At 36.7% G+C, this 26,274-nt stretch overlaps 1 protein-coding gene and 1 long non-coding RNA gene across 2 annotated transcripts in view; both read left to right on the top strand.

Annotated features, from left to right (window-relative positions):
- Window positions 1–6,679, top strand: part of LOC136027056 (uncharacterized) — a 29,971-nt gene extending 23,292 nt beyond the window's left edge. The window contains exon 4 of the long non-coding RNA XR_010617482.1: window positions 6,235–6,679. This is a non-coding gene — a long non-coding RNA (uncharacterized LOC136027056). The remainder of the gene's footprint in view (window positions 1–6,234) is intronic.
- LOC136027058 (proton channel OtopLc-like) overlaps window positions 1–26,274 on the top strand; it is a 428,472-nt gene that overhangs the window by 169,146 nt on the left and 233,052 nt on the right. The gene's annotated exons all lie outside the window — the stretch shown is intronic.

The raw sequence follows: 26,274 nt of genomic DNA, 5'->3' as shown, positions 1-26,274 counted from the left end.
TTTTTGTCCATGGTACTCGCCTTTGGCTCTCGATGCCCCAGTATGCGCCAACAGTACACGTATGAAGACGTGTTTTTTGTTGTTTTGTTTGTCTTTTGACCTTGAATATGGAACGACCTGTATCGTATTATGAAAAGATTTTCCAAACAGACACTTCGAGGTCATGTCCCCTCCCATATTTTTACGATTGTAACTGTAATGTCTTACATTTTCCATATGATTCGCCTATTTTGCTTTCAGCCAATGCCGAATCCAAGAGGAGGGGGGGCAAGGGGAGCTCGAACTCCCCCCAAAAAAAGTTTTGTCCTGGCCGTAAAAACATAACAAAAATGCATATAAATAAATTTTAATGCTTTTCTATGTTTTTTGTACCCCCCCCCCTACCGAACAAAAGGCCTGGATACGGCATCGCCTTCACCCCTAAGAAATAACACCCCCCTTCCCTTCCCCTAAAAGAGAAATGTCTTTTATATTCCCCTTTTTCTGAAGTACCGTTTCACTTCTTTCTCTGGGACTGTATTTTTAAGTAACTAACTGCTGTTAATTTTGAATTTTTTTTCTAAAATACTTTTTTAAATTAAATTTGTTATCGAAACTTTTTTCAGAATTTGTATTACTTCTTTTATTCCGTTGAAAAGAAAATTGAAAGCTAACAGGAATCTGATGTCACAACGTTTGAGATAACGTTCTTTAGAAAAATATTGGGTTTCTGGGATTCTGAGGTTCAAACATTATTTTCGGAAGTAAAGTTAAAATATCTATGCCTTATTTAATTGATTAAGTAGAAAATTTGGATTATTTATCTAGAAATAGAGCACTTTTAGCTAGATTTATTTTAATTCCATGAATTCTAAGGGAAAAAGTTGATTCGATGTTTATATTATTCCAGGAATCTTTCTTTTAATGAGTAACTTATTGGCTTCGGTACGGTCGGAAACAAGAGGGATGTAATAAACAATTAGATCTTCTGACCTGTTGACTTACTTTGACTTAAGTCTCCTGTCGGGCACTGCTCGGCGTAGAGATTGACGTCTGCCTCCTCCATCCACTTCGGTCCCTAGCGAGTATTTGCTTTTCGCCCTGTCTGATGTTTGCCATCGTCAAGAACCCGGACAGGCTGTCGGACCAACGTTTCTTCGGTCGGCCGCGAGGTAGCTTCCAACCGACTTTGATAGGGTCGAAGTCGTAGATCGTCTTTGCGGGTAGATGTGGTGGCATTCGAAGCAGCTGCCCGAATCATCGTAAGGTTTGCTCGGCTGCTTGAATCGAAAACCAAGACTGCTTTGTGAGCTGCAGAACCTTGTCATTGCTGACGAAGTCGGACCATCGTAGGCCCTCGATCCTCCTCAGGCTCTTTCCATGAAATACTTCGATTTTCTTGAGGATTGTAGCTGATGCTTGCCATGTCTCAGCTCCGTAAAGTACCTATGCTTCCACTTTTTTTTTGAAAATAATGTCCAAGGTCACTTAATTCTTGTACATTTTGTAGAAGTAAAAAAGGGTAAGTGCTTTCCTGCGTTTTAAGAACCAAATAAAGCGTTGTTGTCAGCGGCTTTAATAGTGGGGCAAAAAACATGAGACTAAGTCGAAAATCTTCTGAGAAAAAAGGAATAAAACAAGAGCTAAGAGCTCATATGGCACTTGTGACGAGGTCGGAAGAGCCAAGAGCTCATATGGCATGAGCTCTACCAAAATAATAAGAATCAATAGGTTAATTTAAAAGAAAAATCAGAGGCTTAATGTTGGTCGGCATTTAAAATAAGAAATAAGGCATATTTATTAAAATAAGGCATTTAAAAAATAAGAGTGATGTTTTCTTGTACATTACGAAATCATAGACACACAAAACCAAATCTGAGTTTGCTCTAAGCCTAAAGGTGATGTTTTCTTGTACATTGCCAAAGCACACACACACACAAAATTTTCGTGTCAAAGGTAAAGTATTTGAAAAACAAGTACATTAAAAGTATCTTAAGTAATAAGTATTTCGTAATCTTACTTAAGTATCAAGTAATAAGTACACCCTAGAGTTTTTACTTTAGTACAAGTAATGGGAAATTTTACTTAAGTATTACTTCAAGTAAAAGTACTTCAAGTAAGTGACAGCACTGGTTCCTGAGAACAAATCCTGCTCTCGTTGTATTTCTTCTCTCGTGAGTCAAATCCACCAAATTCCGGGTAAAATAAGGGTGGTAAAACGAGTTAGTTTTAAAAAAAATCATAAAAATACTCAGGGCTTACCTTATTTACACTTTGAAAAACAAGATCAATATATCGAAGCAATATGACTTGGCTTCGGTATATAAAAGTCAATATGACTTTGCTTTCGTAATAAACTTTCACGTTCGAAGGAAGCAGTCAGTGTCACCCATTTCACTATTTTAAAGCCTGAACTTCATAGAGGACCGAATATTAATTTGGTTTTTTATGGCACTTGGTATTAACCAAGTGACATATAGCAATCGCCAATTCTGTCGGTCTGTCTGTCTGTCGGTCCCGGTTTTGCTACTTTAGGCACTTCCAGGTAAGCTAGGACGATGAAATTTGGCAAGCGTATCAGGGACCTGACCAGATTAAATTAGAAATAGTCGTTTTCCCGATTTGACCATCTGGGGGGGAGTGGGGGGGGGGGGGTAAATTTGCAAAAAATAGAAGAAATGAAGTATTTTTAACTTATGAGCGGGTGATTGGATCTTAATGAAATTTGATGTTTGGAATGATGTTGTGTCTCAGAGCTCTTATTTTAAATCCCGACCAGATCTGATGACATTGGGGGGAGTTGGAGGGGGGAAACCCCTCCACTCTCTTTACTACTACTACTATGAAGAACTCACCGCAGCACCCTGCCACTGGAGTCCAACACAGCTACGCACGCTCCTCTATCCCAATTTATTCAGCGCCTCCCTCTTTACACCCTCCCAGGAAGTTTCTGTTCCCTTTAAATCTTTCTTTATGACATCCTCCCACCTCAACTGCGGACAACCTGCTTTCTGTTTAGCCCTAGACAGTTGGCTGAAAAGGACAATTTTTGGTAATCTGTCATCCTTTATCCGCAGATTGTGCCCCAGCTATATCTACCTTTCTCTCATTACAGCCCTACAAAGCGGTATTTACCTACGATATTTGCACCATGTACTGTTTGAAATACGGTCTGTCAGAGGGTTTCATTAGTTTATTTATAATGATTTATTTACGTTTTAAGCATGACTTCTTTTTCACTACTTCTGCTCCCCTTTGGTTTAAATTAGTTCTGTACTTATTTTAAAAAACTTCTTTTGTTGAAACATCTTCTGTTTGTTAAGTTAAAAAAATTAATTTCTGTAAGTTTTGTTGATATTTTTTTTATTGATGAATAAAAGCAAAAAGATTTTGGGTTGCTCTTCATATTCTGGACAAAATTTTGCTAGGAATTCTAATAATAGCTATATTATAGAACTACAAATGGTTGGGTACGGGTACTAGTATTTTAAAAAATGTGAACAATTTTGGGAATTTTTGGGGGGTGAAGCTGTTCCGTCGTATCTACTGTTACAACCTTTGATATAGACGAATAATGATCAAACACTTCGTTGTAGGAATTTTTTTGTGTGTTTTATATTTTGCTTTAATAGCTTGTTTGTTTACATTTATGCATTTTGAACTAGTATATTAGCTAATATAGTTCCAATTTGTTGTAAAAAAAAAAGGAGATGAAGAATCCCTGACAAGATTTGTTTCCAGTTGCGATTCCCTTGGTTCTAAAACTTTTATTGTTCACGGCCTGAAATTTTAATGAGATCAAAAAAAGAGATCACACTAAGAATATTACACACTAATAACACACACTTTCAAACTAAGAATCAATACAACCATTTTTTTTTCAAACATTCTTTGTCGCTGATGAGCTCCCTTCGGTCGACAAATCAAAATTTAGTATCTACTTGTCCTTTCCGTCCAATATTCCCTCACAGTTTCAGCTAGGTCGCTTAAGGCGTTAATCTATACCATTAACCGTATATGAACTATTGAAGACGTCTCATTCTGATATCCTGGATGGAGATAGTGTCATTTGATTTAGCTCTACATCACCTTCAATATTTACAGAAAGTTTCAAATATCTTAGCCGTTCCTGACGTATTGCAGATTAACCATTTTGACACCCTGGATGCATACAGTTCACCGATTTAGTTCAATATCCCCATCGGCATTCCCTTAAGACAGAGTGTTTTTTGATTTAGTTTAACATTTCTCTCAACTTTCGGTGAAAGTTCCCACTTAATACTCTTAAATGTTCCCGAGTTATTGCATATATGCCATATTGACATTCATAATGCACTTAATATCTCCTGAATTAGTTCAATATACCTCTCGATATTCACTCGAAATTTTTACTTAATACTGTTAGTTGTTCCTGAAATATTATAAATGCGCCCTTTTTTTACCTTTATGTTCACAGTTGCTTTTGACTTTGTTATACAATGTTTGTTTATTCCCTGAAAGTTTCTACTGTGGTCCATGGAACTTCCTGAGATACTGTCAATATGTCTTTTTGGCAACCTTGATGCACATAGTGCGTTTTGATTTTGATCAGTACCATCTGTACAATTATCTGAAAGTCGCCTGAATACCCTAAGAAGTTGCTGAGATATTTTTGATATGACCTTTTTTCAACCTGAATGCAGGTAGTATCTTATCGTTGAATTCAATTTGCTCTCTGATAATTCCTTGAAAGTTAAACTTGATATCAAAAGCTGTTCGTGACGTGTTGCGGATACTGTCTTTTGACTATTTGTTCGCGATTTATCTCAACATGCACCGAAGGTTTCAGCTTTATACTTTAAGCAATTCTTGTTATATTATAGGTTCATCATTTTGACGAAATGGATGGACATAGTGTCTTTCGATTTAGTTTAGAATCCTCCCCCAGCATCCTCTGAAAGCGTCTACTAAATACTCTTAGCCGCTCTTGATATTTTGCAGACGCGCCCTTTCGACTACTTAGGTGTATATAGTATACTTTGATTTTGTTCGACACCCTCCTCACCAATGATTGAAGGTTTCAACTTAATACCCTTAGAAATTACTAAGATATTGGAGATGTGCTCTTTTGACTACCTGGATGCACATATATTCTTATGATTCAGTTTGATTTTCTTGTCAACCTTCTCCTAAACTTAAAACCCCTAGCTGCTCAGTTATTGTATACTAGCCATTTTGACAATCATGATATTAGTCTACTTTTAGTCTACTTTCATGTTAAATTCCTGGTCTGACATGTTGAGAGCCAAAATAATTGGACAATATCAACGCGGTAGCTCCCGAAAATGTCTGGGACAGCACTGCAACGCAACTGTGACCATGACTGGGGTCTTATTTGGAACCGGTTTTAGACTCATTGGAAACCAGTAACATCTGGATTGCCTCGTGGGTTGGACCTCACTTCCTCAAGGCCATGGTCACACAACAGTTGCATGCGCAATCAGTTAGCAATTCTAGTCCCAAAACAGTTGCCCCGTGGCCGCTGGGCCTTAGTCGCTCCTGAGCCGTTCTTGATAGTGCAAATGCGTCTTTCTTACGACCTTGTTACACGTAGTACACCTTCCTGACTCATACAGTTCACCACCCTTCTCACCATCCCCCAAGACCTGACTCAATTGGATTTCAATAAAAGGGGTACCAGAATTGATAATAAGTAAAATACGCTTAGCTACATATATATATATATATATATATATATATATATATATATATATATATATATATATATATATAATATATATATTGTATAATATATTAGTTCTTCATCTCTTTTTCGATGGTTTTATCTCCGTGGGGCTCTTAGAAAATGTAAATTTTTTAAATTACACCTTATCTACCCATGAAAGTTTTTGACCAGAAAATTTCTTTTCCGCCAAAAACTAATCCATGCTACCCCCGCCCCTCATTAGGTAGTGCTCATTTTCACATTTAGCATTTATCTTGTATTGACTAATTCAGTTTTAAGGAACACATTTGTATCTGTGCTTTTCCTATATCACAAAATGTTCCAGGAAAGTCTAAAAGGATTTGTTAATAGCAAGCATAATTACATGTGAAGGAAAAAGGTCTTGACCAGACATCGCAACCATCTTGAGGTTTTCGCTCTTGTAATGTATTTAGCCAGTCTTCAAAATTTATCCTTTTATTAAATTTTTTAGTTTGGAAAAACATATTGTCTATTGTCTGCAAATGATTGACTTTTCTTTTCTTTTCTAGATAATGAAGTAGCTGGGCAGTAATTTCGGAACTCTCTGTATAAGCCTGTTCTCTGTTGCATTCGTCTTTTTGTGTATAGACGCTTATTTTTACATAAAAAGACAGTGCAACAGAACTGGTTTCTTATAATTTTAAAGTTTAAATAAAAAAAAACAAGGGTTCTAAACCTCAAGTTAAATAGAATCTCAGTAAAATTCACGTGTATTTTTTTTGCTCCCCTTTTTATATTTTACTAAAAAAAATAGAACCCTCAGTAAATTTTTAATCAATTTTGCTTCAATTTTTTGCTCATCCTTCACCTAACGAATTTACTGCTCATTGAATCTGTGCAATTATGTGGCCTCTGTTCCTGCCAAAGAACCTCTTCCTGACTCAACATACAACAACATTTTTTTTATTTTATATTTTAATTTAAATTTAATCAATAAAATATTGTTTCTTTGTATCCTTGCAAACTGCTTGTTGTTCTTAGAGCTAGGGATAGTTCATAAGGACGGAGTACAAGATAGAGAAAATTAAAATAAATACATAACTATGTTTATCAAAACAATTTATGAAGAGCACTTACTATACACGAACAACTATTGTATACTTTCAACTTTAAGAATCCGCTTTTAAGAAGGGGATGCCATGAAGGAAAAGTGATATTGTGGTTATGTTTCAAAAACAGTTTCGACAGACCTATTTTGGGCCCGCCATTTTATATTTGCGGATTAATGCTAAACTTAAAAAATGTAGCTAGGACTTTTTTATATATAGAGTGAACCTGATAAAAGTAGGAAAGGGGATCTTGCTTGTCCTAAAACCCCAATGCCAGGGTTTACTGTATCTATGTGCTTACTAATGGCGAAGTAATAATAATCATAAAATGACTAAAATAATTCATTCTTTCAAATATATTGACCATCGGGTAAAGAATAATTTCAATTGAAAATATATTGCGTATTCATTGAAGAGGCAATGCTACTAATTGTTTTGGGGAGTTAAATGAGGGTTGCACAACTCATATTAATGGCCTTTTCCGTTTCTTTTTGTGCTGGATTTCTTCATTCAATTTAGTCTGTTTGGTTTAAGATTGTTAACTTAGAGGATTCGACTTATGCCCGCTCTGATCTCTAAAATTGTGTCTTTTCTTTCGCGAAAATACATCGTTTTCATGCATTGAATTTTTAAATCAAATAACTGTGTATACAGTACTTTTGCGTTGACGATAGCTTCTGGTCTATGGATGAGCATCCTAACCCCAAAAAATCTTTGGGCGTTTTCATGAGTATCTAGGCTTGTATGAGAAGCCTAGAGGAAACTTTTAAGAATCTAATAAAATTATTGAAGAAGAATTTTTATCGTCCTTCAAAAGAACTATGCAGTAAGGTCATGGAAATATGTCATACATTTTATGACATTTTACAAAATGTTGAAGATTAGCAAAAAAATATATAAAACGCCTTTTAAACCGTCGATTGTTGAAAAGACGTTATACTTTTGACTGTGGGGGAGACCTGTACTTAACGCTTTCGGTCTCTAAAACTCATGAAAATTTGGTTATAATAGATTTTGAGTTGATTGTAAATCGAAAGTAACTCTAGAACAAAAGAGGTTATAGCACTAAGCGTTAATTATTTATAGCATAAGTGCAACAGTATTTTTCATAAGCTTGCTCTTTGGGAAACAAGTTCTTTCTGCTGTTGTAATTGAAAATACCCTTTATAACAATTTTTTGCCGATTCGAGATATAAGGCTCAACCCCTTTTCATAGATTGTTGGCAACAGTAGTATTTTTTTAGTAATGACTTTAGTGCAATCAGGCTGTCTAAACATAGGAATTGACTATCCCTTGTGAGGTGTTTCTTTACCTACCGTAACGGTGATACTAGTATATAGCTAGTAAGAATGGTGGGTACTCAGAAGAATATCCATTGACACCCTGTTATATCTCTAGAAGCCGTATTATTAATCTTTTGGAGGAGTATAAACAGCTTTCTATGAGCTCTGCAGAACATGGGCATTCATTTTTAGGAACAAGCTTTGTGTAAAATTTGCAGAGAAGTATAATTGAGATGGATGGCATTGTGTCCATAGAAGGTATAATTTCACCATGCTTTCTTGCCCAGAAGGAACAAACCCATTCGAAAATATCTACCGTGTGAATGGATGGTGAAAATATATTTTTGAGGAGATGGGATTAATCAATATTCTTTACAGCATTACCTCCAAAGATGAAACCAGGGTGTTGCACGATCTTTGACTGACTAACTGATTTTTTTGTGTGTTCTCTCTGTCTTTGATTTTTGGAAACTGACCCTCTTGGGAATAAATAACTTTTCTGTCTCCACAAGATATACCTGTGGGTACCGGGAAACCTAGGTTGTGTCTCCATTTCTAAGGATATTTGTCAGTATCAGTAAAAAAGTATAGAGAATTCTTTACCTCAAAACAGCGTCGATCTGAAAACACTGTCAATTAGTCCAATCTGTTTTAATGTATTGCACCTTGCATACGGTAAAGCCCTGCTTGTCCATAAATGTGGTCATGATAAAAGTTGAAAAAATCAAAAAGAAAGTGTTCTCCACTAATATTTAATATTTGCACCATAATGCATTTTAAATTACATAAGCCGATTTTTTTTCTGTTGACAAGATTATTAACTGCCCTTTAAATAAAAATGGTTAATGGCCTCTTTTGAATTATGTAATTGAAAACAGGAAGTTTTGCATAAAAAGCAAAAAGTTCAAACCAAACGAGAACCAAAAAGTAAAATCCAAAAGATTTTGCATAAACTCTTAGTTTGAGCAAAATAATTTTGATAAATCAAGCAGAAATCCATAAGAGAAGGAAACTTAAAATGAAGAAAAATGAAAAGAGTGAATGAAAGGAAGCATAGAATGAACGTAAGTTGCCGTAAGTAAGGGTGGTGATGTCTAGTGCGGGCTAATCAACAAAAAACTTCAAAAATCCTCAGAAAAACCGGTAATTTAAGGCATTGCTTAAAGTTTATTTTAGCTCTTTGGATGCAAGTTTCGAGTAGGGACTATAAGAATGATTGATAAAACCCAGCAGATTAAATACGATTTTATGTTTTATTCTGACACAATCTTCCTATATTAGCTGTCTTACAAAACAAAATTGAGTCTTCGTCAGTATGGATATATACACTGTCTGTGTCAACTAGAATTTCCCTGTGGACATTGCGATTGGCAAAGCCATTTAGCCTACTTTCAGACGTCACGTTTCTTAGGTATGTCTTGATTCTCCGAAGTGTAAAAGGAGCGCTCTGTTGTGCTGGTCGATACAGGTATAGTGATTAAAATAATAAGTAAGATATGGATGTTCGGAGAGATTGCTTTGCCACAAATATTTAGAAAATCAGTTGCATTGACATGGTGTGCCTTGCTCCGTTAGAGAAATTTTTCTTTCCGCCATCAAACGTTTAAGGTGTTGTTTTCCAAATCTTCTTCATAAATTTCGATCAACTTCAAAAATGGCTCTTTCATCTCTTTACTTTCTTCACTATTCTGTGGATAAGTGTGAAGCAAACAGTGAAACCCTTTTAAAATATTCTTGTGCTTTAAGAGAAGTTCTTCTATAAAGTTTTATACTTTCAATCCAGAAGATGAATAAGTTAATTCTTTAAAATTGTTCTGTGCTTTCGGCTGAGACATTTCTTCTGTGTATCTGCCTGTCTACAATCCTTGTAACACTAATTGTAGTTCCATTCAATTTGGCCATTTTTGGCCAAATTTCCATTCAATTTGGCCAAAGAAAATAAAATCAGTGAAAAATAGAATGTTAAACTTTATTTTGCCGTAGGGGGAGGAAGGTGTCAGCACGCCATAAGTTGAACACCTTACGAATCGTGCATGTTGTTTCAATATCTCTGGCGGGGTGTCCATATTGCTGATGGACGGGTTCTCTTTAGTAACAAACGTAGTGAGAGCCAATTCAAGATTTGTTCCACTTTCTTTTTGTAGTTCTTTAATGTTAACAATGCTTGATATAGCAACAGGGCCCTTGACTGATACCTAGTGTTTTGCTCAATCTTTGACAAAATTGTTTAAGGCCTACTACCGCTCTATCTTGATAGGTCCATAGAACTTGCTTTTTTTTTTCTTTTTTTTTTTTTTTTTTTTTTTTTTTTTTTTATTGAACTAAGTATTTACAGTATACATTACAATATAATACTCTTCTGATCTTGTCAAGTGCCTGACAAAAGGCTATTTAGAAGGGCAGTCCAGTAGACGTGAAACAAATATGCCCTCATTCAAAATTTGATTCAATACAAATTTCAATTTTCAACCCATCAACTAACAGTGGTCCCCCAATTACCTAAAAAAAATTCACATAATACCAATCTATTAGCTTTATACAAGTTCATAATTTTTCCTTATTCCATTTCAAACACCATGATTAGTTAAGGCCTTTTCATTGTAGTTGCCCTGAAAAATTAAAAAAGTACACCAGCTTTGCCTGAAAAACTTTATTGAAGACACGGCTGAATGTGAAAATTGCCTTTGCTTTTGAAATTTATTCTGCTTTTCAACTGGCTGCAAACTACCACGTTTTCTTATGTTTTCTCATGCTGTCAATAAATGAGTTTCTTTAATTGAAATTGCTGGAACTCAAATAAGGAGAAATAATATGTAAAAATATCGTACAGATATGTAAGTTTCTGAACCGTCTCTATTTGACAATACGGGAGAATAAGGACACGGAAAAAAAACGAAGCTATCCACAGCAAAAAAGAAAATAACAATTTTGCAAAAAAAAATCTTATTTGAGCTATGATTTCAATGAGGCTTTTTCAGGAAAAGACTTCGCGCTTCTGATTTTTTTTTTTTTTTTTTTTTTTTTTTTTTTTTTCTTAGCAACTAAGTGGATTTGAAAATTGTTTCCACTCAACCAATTTTGCCTAAGAAAGCTATAATAAAGAAAGGTCAGTACTTGGAATTCTATTTTTTTTTTTTTTTTTTTTTTTTTTTTTTGTCCTGTTGCCTTGTATTGTCTTGCTTTGCCTGCTAGGTCTCCGAACTTATTTAAGAAAACGTTCTAGTATGTTATTTTAAAAATCTAACCCAAAATACTACTCTAACCTTATTAGAAACTATATATTGTATACAAAATATTTTGTTGCTAAACTCAAATTCAGCTCAGGCTCGTTTTGATGGAAATTGGCATTAGGGCATTGTCAATAGTCCTTATCAAATTTACTTGTTATGGCACTTGGTATTAACCAAGTGACATATAGCAATCGCCAATTATGTCGGTCTGTCTGTCTGTCGGTCCCGGTTTTGCTACTTTAGGCACTTCCTGGTAAGCTAGGACGATGAAATTTGGCAAGCGTATCAGGGACCAAACCAGATTAAATTAGAAATAGTCGTTTTCCGATTTGACCATCTGGGGGGGAGTGGGGGGCCGGTTAATTCGCCAAAAATAGAAAAAATGAAGTATTTTTAACCTTATGAGCGGGTGATTGGATCTTAATGAAATTTGATGTTTGTAATGATATTGTGTCTCAGAGCTCTTATTTTAAATCCCGACAGGATCTGATGACATTGGGGGAGTTGGAGGGGGGAAACCTAAAGTCCCGGTTTTGCTACTTTAGGCACTTCCAGGTAAGCTAGGACGATGAAATTTGGCAAGCGTATCAGGGACCAGACCAGGTTAAATTAGAAATAGTCGTTTTCCCGATTTGACCATCTGGGGGAGGGAGTGGGGGGCCGGTTAGTTCGGAAGAAATAGAAAAAATGAAGTATTTTTAACTTATGAGCGGGTGATTGGATCTTAATGAAATTTGATGTTTGGAATGATATTGTGTCTCAGAGCTCTTATTTTTAAATCCCGACCGGATCTGATGACATTGGGGGGAGTTGGAGGGGCTGGGAAACCTAAAATCTTGGAAAACACTTAGAGTGGAAGGATCGGGATGAAACTTGATGGGAAAAGTAAGCACAAGTCCCAGATACATGATTGACATAATCGGAACTGATTCGCTCTCTGGGGGTAGTTGGGGGGGGGGGGGTAATTCTTAAAAATTAGAAAAAATGAGGTATTTTCAACTTACGAACGGGTGGATCTCAATGAAATTTGATGTTTAGAAGGATATCGTGTCTTAGAGCTCTTATTTAAATCCCGTCCGGATCTGGTGACGGGGGCGGGGAGTTGGGAGGGGGAAACCTAAAACTTGGAAAACACTTAGAGTGGAGGGATCGGGATGAAACATGGTGGGAAAAATAAACACAAGTCCTAGATAGATGATTGACATAAACGGAACGGATCTGCTCTCTTTGGGGGTAGTTGGGGGGGGGGGGGGGTATTTCTGAAAAATTAAAAAAATGAGGTATTTTTAACTTACGAACGGGTGATCGGATCTCAATGAAATTTGATATTTAGAAGGATTTCGTGGCTCAGAGCTCTTATTTTAAACCCAACCATATCTGGTGACATTGGGAGGGGGAAACCTAAAACTTGAAAACACCTAGAGTGGAGGGATCGGGATGAAACTTGGTGGGAAAAAAAACACGAGTCCTAGATACATGATTGACATACCAGAACGGATCCGCTCTCTTTGGGGTAGTTGGGGGGGGGGGGGGTAATTCTGAAAAATTAGAAAAAATGAGGTATTTCTAACTTACGAACGGGTGATTGGATCTCCATGAAAATTGATATTTAGAAGGATATCGTGTCTCAAAGCTCTTATTTTAAATCCTGACTGGATCTGGTGACATTGGGAGAAGTTTGGGGTGGGGAAACCTAAAATGATGGAAAACGCTTAGATTGGAGGGATTGGGGTGAAACTTGGTTGGAAAAATAAGTAGAAGTCTTGCATACGTGATTTACATAATTGGAACGGATCCGCTCAATTGGGGGGGGGGGGGGTAATTCTGAAAAATAAGAAAAAATGACGTATTTTAACTTACGAAGGAGTGAACGGATCTTCATGAAACTTAGAAGGTTAAATAGTTTGTACTTACAAACTATTTAGAAGGACCTCGCAACTCAGATATCTTATTTTAAATCTCAACCGGATCAAGCTTAATTAGGGGGAGGGGGCAGTTAGGGGGACCGGAAATCTTAGAAAATACTTAAAGCGGTGAGATCTGGATGGGAAGAATAGAAACCTGTCTAAGATACGTGACTGACATAACTGGACCGGATCTGCTCTCTTTGGTGGAATTGGGGGGGGGGTTAATTTTGAAAATTGAGGTATTTGTAATTTACGAAAGGGTGGACCAGATCTTAATGAGATTTGATATTTAGAAGGATCTTGTGCTTTAAAGTTCGAATTTCAAATTCCGACCAGATCCTGTGACTTCGGGGGAGTTGGAGGGGGAAACCGGAATTCTTGGAAAACATGAAAATTGGGGTATTTTTATCTTACGAATAGATGATCGGATCGTAATGAAATTTGATTTTTAGAAGGAATTCATGTCTCAGAGCTCTTATTTCAAATCTCGACCAGATCTTTTAACATTGGAGAGGGAATTCTTGGAAAAAACACTTGGAGTGGAGGAATCGGGATGAAGCTTGGTGGATAGAATAAACAAATGTCCTTGATACGTGATTGACAGAATCGTACTGGATTCGCTCTCTTTGGGGGAGTTGGGGGGAGGGGTTCAGTGATTTGGCGAGTTCGGTGCTTCTGGACGTGCTAGGGCGATGAAAATTGGTAGGGTGTGTCAGGAATCTGCACAATTTGACTTGATAAAGTCGTTTTCCCTGATTCGACCATCTGCGGGGGCAAAAGGGGAGAGGAAAAATTAGAAAAAATTAGGTATTTATAACTTACGAGTGGGTGATCGGATCTTAATGAATTTGATATTTAGAAGGACTTTGTGACTCAGAGCTCTTATTTTAAATCTTAACCGGCATTAAGCTCTTATTTTACTTTTTAAATCAATCTATTGATTCACATAATTTTGTTAGAGCTCATACCATATGATCTCTTGGCTCTTAGCTCTTCTCGCCTCGTCACAAGTGCCATATGAGCTCTTAGCTCTTGTTCTAATATTAATATTAATTCTGGTTTTATGTTTTAGCCCTCTTCTCTTCTTTGTTTATTTATTTCTATCACATCTTTACATGTCTTTTATCTCCAATGGATTAATGTCCTTTTTCTTTTCTAGGTTCAAATCAGAGCTGAGCAGTAAATTTCGATCATCCTTAATTCTGTTTAGTCTGTATACTGTTGCCGTCTTTTTTTTGTGATAGCATTCATTTTCACAGAGAAAGGCGTTGCAGCAGACCAGACTTCTTGTAATTGTAAAGTTTAAATAGAAATCAAGGGTTCTCAACCTTAAGTTAGTTTCATTTTCCGTAAAATTCTTGTCTGTGCCTTTTTTTTCTCCCCTTTTTTAATATTTAAAAAGAAATAGAACCCTTTACTTTTTTCAATAAATTATACTTTTTTTCTCATCCCTCGCAAAATGAGTTTGCTGCTCATTCAAGCTCTTATGCTCCTTGTACAGCCTCTGCTTCTCAGCCAAGAAACCGCCTCCTGAGTCAACAAATAAAATAAATTCGAGACATTTTATTTACTCTTTATCTAAATAAAGATTAAAATATTGTTTATATAAAACTCTAGTATTTTGTATTCTTAAAGCTATCCATATCTACTAATTGCTCCTCCTAGAGTAAGGAATTTTTTTAAGGAACCCTGATAAAAAGGTTGAGTCGGTTTTGAAGGTGATCTTAATCAAAATCATAGTCCTGGAATCCTAGAATGGTTTTTGTGTTAGAAAAAGAAGTACCGTATCTTTACGCTCATTAATCTACACTGCTGAATTAATAGAATTATGATTATAAAATAGATAAATAGACTGATAGGTCGCACATAATTTTAGAGCAATCAATTGGCAAAGCAATACTTTCAGTCTTAATTTTGATAACAGAGGAGCGGATTTATGCTACGGAGAAGAGTTCAACCTTGGAAAACCCCGTGTTTTCATAAGAATTAAAGTAAACTCAAGTAGTTTCGGCCATCTAACCAAGGCTTGGCGTGTTTTCATAAGAATCTTTGTGGAAAACTAGGAAGTGTCCTAGTTACTTCAGGGAATTGTAACACACTTCAAGGTCTATATGTCAAATATATGGAAACAGATAACGTTTATCTGTCAAATATAGAAATATTTTAAACCCATAAAAATCTGCAGACAAAAGGTATTAGTTGTGCTATAATTATGCTATAAAATGAATTGTGAAAGATTTAAAAAAGGGTTTTTTACAAATGAAGCTTAACAAGAAGCTACCTCTGTTTAAAGCGTATGTTTTTCGAATTTCCTATTGAGTTTCTAACTTTTTGACAACCTGGTTGCACAGATCGACTTATGGTTTCCTTCAAAATCCTCAACAACTGTGAATAAGCACAAGTCCTAGATACGTGATTGATATAGCTGGACCGGATTCACTCTCTTTGGGGGGGAGGGTTGGTAATTCGGAAAAATTAGAAAAAATGAGCCACTTTCAACTTAAGAACGGCTGATTGGATCCTAATGAAATATGATATGTAGAAGGGCCTCTTGTCTCTGAGCTTCTATTTGAAATCCTGATCATATGTCGTGACATTTGGGGAGTTTGAAGAGGAAACCGTAAAATCTTGGAAAACCTTTAGAGTGGAGAAATCGTAATGATACTTGCTGTGAAGAATAAGCATAAGTCCTAGATACATGATTGATATAAATCAAACCAGATTGGCTCTCTTTGGGGGAATGGGGGGGGGGGGGTTAATTCGGAAAAATTTGAAAAATGAGGTATTTAACTTACGAACAGGTGACCAGATCTTAATAAAATTTGATACTTTGAAGGACCTTGTGTCTCAGAGCTCACATTTTAAATCCAAACTGGATCCAGTGACATTGGAGGGGAACTGAAAATCTTGGAAAACGCTCAGAGTGTAGAGATCACGATGAAACTTGGTGGGAAGAATAACAACATGTCCTAGATAAGCTATTGACATTAAACGGACTGATTCTGCTCTCATTGGGGGGAATTGCGTGGGTGTTATAAATATATATGCCAAATATCACGATCATAGAAGCAGAGCTAATCACTGTCTGTTTTCAATACTTTTCAATTGCAATCCAAATATTATTTCAATTTCTCTAATAACTTTTAAGCTTCTCTCGGAATAGGACAAATTGACTATACTTATGCAAAGAAGGGAATCATTTATCGATTGAATTTATTTTATTGGTTGAATATTGTAGATTATTAGTATTTTTGGTTGAATATATTGATAGTATCGATATTGATGGTTGAATATTGTAGATTATCGATGTTGGCAGTTGAATATAAGTAGAGTTTATCGACAATTCACAGGACTGAGCAAATGAGACAATGGGTTAAACAAGTTGTTTCACTTTTGCTTTTACTGATTTTAGGACTAACGAATGGCATTTTCGACGGAAATATAATCGGGTACAATAATAACAATAATTTTATTATTCTAAAAGCCCTAGGGTCTTAAAATACAAAGTTAACAATTCTATCCCAATTAATTTGCATAGTGCAAATAAAAACGCTACATAAATTCTCTATAATTCTTATAGGTTTTAGAACTTTAAAGCTTAAGTTTAAAACATAAGTTTTAATTAGTACTTAGGTTTTATTTTGACAAACAAAGAAGCAATCCTTTAACTTCGCAAAACTTGACGCGAAATATTGTAAATTTGAGTAACCAATTTGATTGGGGTTATTCAGCAGGTGTTACTTCACATTCATATTGTTCAATCAGTTAGACTAAGTGTCTTCAATCGGTTTTTTCAATCAACTTTTTGAATTTTAATATAGACGCAAGATGAACAGAGGTTTGTGTTTTGTTTTTCTCTAAAAGAGGGTACAAATCCTTTGCTCAAGAAAAGAAACTGTTAGTACTTTCTGATGTAAAGATTATTTCTAATTAAAGTGATTCTTATATCAAAGCTTTTTTTCCTTGTCTTTAAATTCGAAAAAAGAACTGTTCGTTGATTCCAATCAAAATTCTAAAAGTTTAAACAGTTAATTCATTACGTTCGTATTTTTGAGTTGATTACTTGTTGTTGTTTTTTTTGTTTTGTTTTTCAAATTACGCTAAAGCTGCTTTCCTGAAAAAAAGAAAAAATTGGGATTTAAAATTTGTAATATTAAAACTCGCTTTCTTATCTTTTAAGTATGATAAAAAATAACCTTTAATTAACAATAATAAAAATTCTTGAACTTCTGTCATTTAGTTCAATTCGCCTTCTTGCGTTTTGCTTGGTTATGAATTAAGAAAAGGTATTTTCCCAAAATATTACTTTTTCGGGTAAAATTTTGTATTCACTGTTATACCTATGAAATAGACATACCTTTAGAAGCGAAGTTTTATCCCAAATCAAAATATAACATTCATTTCATTTGGAAAGTTAAATAACACCCACCCTATCCCCAAATGGTTAAATATATACCTTGAATTGTATATTTAAGGTGAGTTTCCTAATAGTCACTCTTTTCTTAAAACTAATTTAACGCTTTGTCAAAACAATGGCAATCCCTTTCTTTATATTATTTTGGGTATATATTTGTCTGTTAGTCGGGGGGGGGAGTCAAAGAGTAACATTACAACTGAAATTAATGTAAAATTTTGCTGCAGAATAAAATTCTGATTCTAAAGGTACAGTATTGGTCATAGAGCTATCTCAATGCCCAGGGAATCGCAACACTGACCCTTTTTGGTGTCGTAACTCTTTTTCTCCAAAGAACAACTTGGTTGAATATGGAGCAGTTAATATTAAAATTGTTTTTTCTTATCTTTAAGTTAGAAAAAAAGAAAATTGCCAGCAACAATATAAATTACAATTTTGGCTGGTAGAGCCCTACAGAATTAAAAAGATTGAAACTTGACCCATAATTTTAAGGGGGCAAGAAAAGGGCTTCCAAATTGAAACCTAAAACCTGACTAAGTCTTTTCAAATATAATTGGGAAATTTAGGCCTATGCAGAAATTTCAAGTTCCTATCTACAAAAATACGGAATTTTGTATTTTTGGCCAGGAGGCGAATCACGAATGCGTGTTTTTTTTTTTTTTCCAGGGGTGATCGTATCGGCCCAGTGGTCCTAGAATGTCTCGAGAGGGTTCATTCTAACGGAAAGTAAAAGTTATAGTGCCCTTTTAAGTGACCAAAAAAATTGGAGGGCAATTAGGCCCCCTGCAAAACTCATTTTTTCCCCAAAGTCACCGAATCCAAATTTTTAGATGGTGATTTTGCTCAGTTTAGTCGATAGCATTATTTAAAAAAAAAAAACTATGGGAAAATACTTTTTTTCAACTGGAAGTAATGAGTAGCATTAAAACTTAAAACAAACAGAAAATATTACGTATATAAGGGAGCCTGTCTCCTCCACAATACCTTGCTCTTTACGCCAAAGTATTATTAGTAATTGCAAATATTTATTCTACGGCCTTTGTGATTCAGAGGGTCATTCTTAAAAAATTGAGACAAAATTCAAGCTCTTGTATAAAGAGTGAGGTATTGACGAGACTATTGTTTATTGTTTGAAAAAGTAGAGCTGTGACAAAGACTCAAACTTTAACGTAAAGAGCTAGGCGTTGAGGAGGGAACAACCTCTTTCATATACGGATTAATTTCTGTTCGTTTAAGGTTTTAATGTCATTCTTTACTTGCAGTTAAAACTAGTTTTTTTAATTTAATTATCTTAACATATTGGCTTATAACTAAGAAAGTGCTCATAATCTCTTTGTTTCATTTTAATGCAAAGCCCTGATATACGAATGAAAGAATCTGTATTAAATGTATATTTCCACATCAAAATCAAAGGGGTGTTTCACACTTCTTTGAAAATGAGTTATAAAGCGAGAAAGATCCCTCTTCTGGTCTTATTAATTGGCTAAATTTGACGAGACATTGAGGCTTAACGGGACATTGTTTCATTTTGATATTCAAATATTGTAATGGCTATCATCCCTAATATTAAATACACAACAAGGCTGTTAAGCTTTACCTTCCTATTCTGTATGTTGTGCCAAAATTAAGTCCTGTAAAGGTGTTTTTCATGTTCAATATTACCCCCCCCCCCCAGCAGAAAACTATCGTCCTTGAACTTGGGAAACGCCCGTATTACGCGAATAATGTTATACAATGCAATCATGTCAGTATTTTTGAAGAAACAGGGAGCGGGAGATCAAGCCTGGCTCCTCAAATACCCAGGTTCTTAGCTTTTTCCGCCTATTTTTGTTAATTTTGTCTGTGCAAGCCAATCTTTTTTCGGTTTCGTCAAATTTAAGTTTTTTATTTCTTTCATATTCTATATTAGTAGCGACCGCCCTTTGAATTCAATGGGTCCACAGCCACTACTCTTTTCTTCTTCACTGTTACTCACGAAGACGTTTAGCGGTGATCCGTTCAAGACACAGGTGCTATTGATGCTATTTCATAGCATCATTCATATTGGTGTTATTTCTTCAAGACGCAGGTGTTTTTACGTAATAAAGGGTCGTTAATCTACGCTATGGATGACATAATCCTGTGTGACCTGTTAAATTTATTGAGGATGACATAATCTCACCTGACTTGTTGTGTGACAGCTCATGGGACCTTAATCAAGTGGGATATCCCCAGTGGTAACTGCAGATGGCAAACTCGTGGGATACTACGTAATACTTTTAAGAGACGTTTTATCTTTTTTCTTTAAGATTTTTTTTTTGCTTCCAAGGCGTTTTTTTTTCTTCTAGGATTTTCCCCCTCATGGTGTTTGTTCTTCTAGATATTTTTTTTCTTCAATATTATTTTTAATTTGAGATTTTTTTTCATGAAGATTATTTTTCATCAAGATTTGTTTTTGCTTCGAGATATTCTTTTTTTCGTGATTTTTTCTTCAAGGAAGCATTATAATCCGACGAAACCAAAGGGTTTCATAAGCTATAGGAATCGAACGCAAGACCGTAGATTTCCCCAACCGTATGGTGCCTTAAAGATATGTGCCAACAAATCCTTCCTAATTTCAGGAAACAAATTCTGGAAAATAAGCTCTTTCCCGTACGGAAAATTTACCTCAAGGCTTCTAGATTGATAAAGCTATAGATTGTGTGTTTCTTATTTCTGGAAATAATACGCATGGAGGGGAATAAATCGATAACTGGAAATAGGCTTAGGGAGATATTATTGTAAATGTTACACCATTGTGTTTGTTACACCATTGTATTTTTATCTCGTTTCGAGAGCCAGCACAGTTTGAAACGGTGATTTTCATAGTTTGTTCGATTGTTAAACATCAACGTCTTTGGTTGGCGATCATTAAAAAGCGATGATTTTTTGTTAAATACACAATTCTTGTATCTTTTTAAGAACTTCACGGAATTTGAGAGACTCTGCTACCTGATTCTCTGTGTTTTTTCTCTAATTGGTACCCATTAGAATTCGAGAATTTTTTGATAAATAAATAATTCTTGTACCTTCTAATAGAGCTTTCCGGAGTTTGAGAGACTCTGCTGCCTGATTCTGTGTGATTTGTTTTTTACTTTGTCCTTATTATAAAACGAAGATTTTTCATTCAAAAGAAGATAAGAAGAACACCAGCCTACTACAGAACCAACGTCATATTGCATATCTTATCTATGTGCCGAAACTGAAACGTATTTAAAAATAATACCGTAAAGGATGGTGAAACCGCAAGCAAAATAAAAAGAGCATTGACAAAGAATATCACCAGAGAATATAGAGCAGAATTGATGAGAAACAAAGCACCAGAAAATTTTACTAGTACCGTCGATTGCTTAGCAATAAATACTATCAATGAAATCAATAATGGAATGTCCAGTGAGATTATTAAAAGTTGTCTTTGACCTCAAATGGAATAAGCGTCATGTCAAGAGAGAAGATAATGAACTATTTTATGGCATTAATTCTAAGTATTCTATTTTGTGATGATATTCTACATGTCATTGTTTAAATAATAATATTTCATTGCATTATTTTGTTATATTACAACTATGGCTTTTAAAACTTTTTTCAAAAGTTGGATACACAAGAAAATGAATTTAAAGAAACAAAGTAACAACTACCAGGCTCATTGGGAATCTACTAGAGTCTGAGATAGGTTAATACGTTTTTTTTACCAAGGTTTGAAAGAGAAGGGCAGGATTTTTCCAAATTCTAGACGCTGAGACCGGCAAACGGAGACAGGCAAACAGATGCTGAGACATACAGACACAGATAGAGAAAGGGAGAAAGAGAGAGACAGATACAGAGAGAGAGAGAGAGAAAAACAAACATACACAGAGGTACACAAAATAATGCACAAGGACACACGAAGACAGGCAAACATATACTGAAATACGCAGGCCCAGAAAAAGACAAAATCACACAAAGGTATGCATCCAGACACAGAGACGTGGAAACAGAAACCGAGCCACAGAGAGCGACAAAACCGCAAAAAATTAGACACACAGGTACACACAAATACACAAACAGATGCCCTGACACACAGGCACTCAGAGAGAAAAAATACATGCAAAAACACAAAGTCAAACACACAGGAATGCAAAGAGACACAAATAGATGCAAACAAACACAAATAGAACAGAAGCTCAGGCACATAGGCACCGAGAGAGACAAAAAGGCACATAAGCACTAAATCAGCCAAAAAGGCACGCAGAGACAGGCTAACAGACGCTAAGACACACAGACATAAGGAGACAGAGTCACAAACAAACACAGAAAGTCAGACACACAGGCATGCAAACAGAGACGAGTAAACAGACGCTCGTCATACAAAAGCTGAGAGAGACGAAAAGACTCATACACACACAAAGGCACACAGATACAGGCAAAAAGACGATCAGACCCACCGGCATAGAGAGATCCAAAACACTGACACACAGACAAAGTCCATACACAGAAACAGGCAAACAGACGTTTAGACCAACCGGCTCAGAGAGAGAGAGACAGATGGAGAGATAAAACACACACATAACCATACAAAGCTAGAAACACACGCACAGAGAGACAGGCAAATAGACTATCAGACCCATGAGCACAGAGAGAGGTAAAACACGCGATAAAGCGCACAAACTCACGCACATAGAGACAGACAAACGGACGTTGAGACATAGAGGCGTGGAGAGAGATAATGGCACACAAAAAACACACAAAGTTAAAAATATAGGCAAACAGGGACTGGCAAACAGGCGCTCCAACACTCTGGCAGAAAAAGAGAATAACGCACACCTACACACAAAGTCCGAGAATCAAGCAAGTAAACAGACACTCAGACCAAAAGGCACAGAGAGACAAAAATACACGAAAAACCCAACATTCAGACACAGAGGCACACTGAAACAGGCAAAGAGACGCTAGGACACACAGGCGCCGAAAGAAATAAAAAACAAACTTGTCCGGACACACAGGCATGCAAACAGACACAAAGACATGCAAACAATTTCAGAAACAAAGCCACGAAGAGGGACAGAAACACACAAAATCTGATACAAAGGCAAACAGAGACAAAACAAACAGACTCTCAGAAAAACAGACACAGAGAGACAAAAACACATAAACACATAAAGATAGGCAAACAGGCACACAGAGCCAGGCAAAAACAAACTCATACTCAGAGACACAGAGAGAGATAAAAACAAATAAGAGCACACAAAGTCTGGCAAACAGTCACACAGAGACAGGCAAACAAATGCTCAGACACAAAGGTACAGAGAGACAATAACACTCACAAACAAACAAATTTGAACATACAGTCTTGCAAACAGACAAAGAGGAAAGGAAAAGGACGCTCAACCCCACAAGCATAGAGAAAGACCAAAAATAAACACGCAAACGCATATAAAAACAGACATAGGCATGCATAAAGAAGCACAGACAACTAAACACACAATCAGACCCACGGGCACAGAGAGTGATAAAATATAAAACATTCACACTAAGTCCACAAACAAAGACAGGTAAACGTCCTTAAGTCCACTACAGAGACATGCTAGACAATTAACCGACGAGCACAGACAGAAATAGGGGGATACAAAAATCTGTACAAGCAAAGAAAGTCAGAAACACGGGTGAACGGAGATAGGCAAACAGATTGTCAGACTCAATGGCACAGAGAGAGGAAGAAAGACAGGAAAGGAGATAAAAATACAGCCGCATACCCACTAAATTAGACACACAGGCACACGGAGACAGGAATACAAACGCTGTGATACGGAGGTTCAGAAAGAGATAAATCACGTAAAAACGCACAAATCTAGACATACAGGCACTGCGAGACAGGCAAAAAGTTGCTCAGGACAAGCAGACACAGAGAGAGAGACAAAAAAATCTCCAAGCAAAGTCAGACAAACAGGCACAAAGCGAAAGGCAAACAGAAACTGATACCCACACGCATAGAGAAAGACGAAAACATATACAAACAAAAAAGTCAGACACGCAGGCACTCATGAGACAGAAAAACAGACACCTAGGCTGAGAGAGAAGCGAAAATACACACAAAGTCAGACACAAATGTACACAGAGACAAGTAAACAGGGGCTCAAACAAGCAGGCACGGAGAGACAAATACAAACGCAAGCGCACAAAGTCAGACACTTAGGCACTGAGAGAGGCAACAAGACACTCAGACACACGGGCACACAGAGATAAAAAAAATTTACAAACACACGTCAGATACACACGCACGCAAACAGGCGGAGATACAAACAAACAAACGCTCAGATACACAGGCAGAGAGAGAGAGAAACAAAATCATGCACACAAAACACTCAGAGTCATACAAACAGGTATGCAAACAGACAGAAAGACACGCAAGCAGGTGGAGAGAGATGTAAATACACATACAAACACATAGACTCAGAAATATGAGTGACATTTTCATACAGACTAAATAGATCACTTTAATTGAGCTTTATTCACCTTGCTTGGTGGTGGTGCAATCTATATACAACATCCATACATTAACCTAGATGGCGCTTGCGCTGTTGAGGCTCTAGACCATCTGGAAAGTTTAGCCCTATATTTGTGCGAGATCAAAATCAAACACCCTAAGAAATTCCTATAGTGATGAATGCAGTTGCTCACGGACTAGTAATTGGTGTGATGAGCAGCCAGGTAGGTATCAGCAGTTTGATGAAAAGACCCTATCCATTTTCACCACTAGTGCCATCCACCTTCATTCATTTAAACGAACTTGTATTGCTGAAGGCTCCTCCAGGATGCGTTACTCTGTACGGACAGAAAAGAAGAAGGCGGCGCGGGAAAAGAGCTGGAATACGAGTTAAAACTAGACAAAAAGACCACCCCAGTAAAGTGATTGAGACAATTGTCTCTGGCAGAACGACAAATTACTGACAGCAAAATACAGGTTCTACATAGAAGTAAAAATTTCGAATCAGAAACCTCTGCCCTCCCTCTTAAAATATAACGTAGACCCAGGCCCTGAAAGCTCTAAACTACCCCCATCAACTCTGTCTCCCGTCGCATACAATGCAAAGAAGTGTTTTTCCACATTCTTGCTTTGTAACACACGTTCTCTTTGCAATAAAATAGATGAGATCGACGTAGTATTACGCAGAACAATGTTTCTGTCGCAGCCATAGCAGAAACTTGGAACCTGACTGGAGTGACTGGAAAACTTACCGGTTATGCCCTATATCTCAGAACAATACAAGCTCTTGGCAACCGCAGACTAGTCGGTGGAGTAGTCCTTTACGTGCGTGAAGATGTCCCTATGAAGGAGCTCCGTGAACTCGAAAGCACTGAACATGAGGCTATGTGGGTTTGGTGCAAACCATAAGCAATGCTGCGTGCTTACACATGCATCATCTTTGCTTCAGTCTACTACCCTGAAAGTTCTAAAAACCGCCGTGATCTTGTCACATACCTCCAAAAGACTGTCAACATCCTTCTTGATTTTCATGGAAACCCTGCTATTGTTCTGGCTGGGGACTTTAACCAAACCAAGAAAAGCTGGCTAGCATCATGCCTTTCCCTCAAGCAGGTTGTAAATTTCCAAACACATGAATCCGGCAGCATAATCGATTTAATCCTGACCAACTGTGAGATATATTACCAAACCCCTGAATCCCTTGGGCCACTTGCCTGTTCTGATCACAACTTTGTGCTCTGGTTAGCTACCGCTTCAATACCCAAGCTAAAATTAAGCGTGTCAAGTACCGTCCGCTTACTGATTCAGCAATTAGCACCAATGGTCAATGGATAGCTGCTCACACTTTTTCAGAAGTCTAAGGAGACAAAAGCCTTGATAAAAAATGCCAACTGTTCAGCGAAGTTCGCCATGCCGAATACTTTGAGTTTTTCCTGAAAAGATTTTCATTAGATGTGAAAGTGCTGAACCCTGGATAATCCCCCAAATCAAAAAACTAATCCGAAAAAGTGCAAGCTTTTCCAAGGAGATTTGCAAGACGCGACAATATTACGCAATCACGTTACCTCTTTCATGAGAAGTGCGAAGAAAGATTACGGGCTTGAGATGTTTTCGGACAGTCTTAGGCACACTAATCCCAGGAAATGGCACAGAGCGGTCAAGAAAATTACTGACAAGTTTATTCATGACAGCATAAAAATAAGCCACCTTGAGGGAACTTACACAACTGCTGATGAGGTTAATCAATATTTCACCCGCATCTGGATGTCATTTCCTTCTCCCACACAAGCCCAGAAGTCTGAAATACTTGACTCCTGCACAGATGAAGGTGAAGTTGTTTTCGATGAGATGACAACCTATAAGACCCTGATGAAGGTGAAAGTAAACTGCTCAGCTTATCCAGACGAAATTCAACCTCAACTGAGTCGAGAATACGCCCCTTTTATTGCGAAACCACTCTCAGTACTGATAAACCTTTGCTTTTTGGCTTTTCCAGCTGTTTGGATAAAAGCTTACGCTAGCATAATTCCGAAACTTACTAACCCTAAGAGCTGTGGCGAACTTAGACCTATTTCGCAAACACCATGCCTGGCAAATGTGGCCAAGACCTTTATCATGAGGGTCTTACTTGATCAAATCAAGGGATCTATCGACCAGAGACAATACTGCGGATTGAAAGACTGT

This window comes from Artemia franciscana, chromosome 5, assembly GCF_032884065.1.
Source record: "Artemia franciscana chromosome 5, ASM3288406v1, whole genome shotgun sequence".
Classification (NCBI taxonomy): domain Eukaryota; kingdom Metazoa; phylum Arthropoda; class Branchiopoda; order Anostraca; family Artemiidae; genus Artemia; species Artemia franciscana.
The sequence above is the reverse complement of the archived record's forward strand: the minus strand, read 5'-3'. Positions and strand labels throughout refer to the sequence as shown.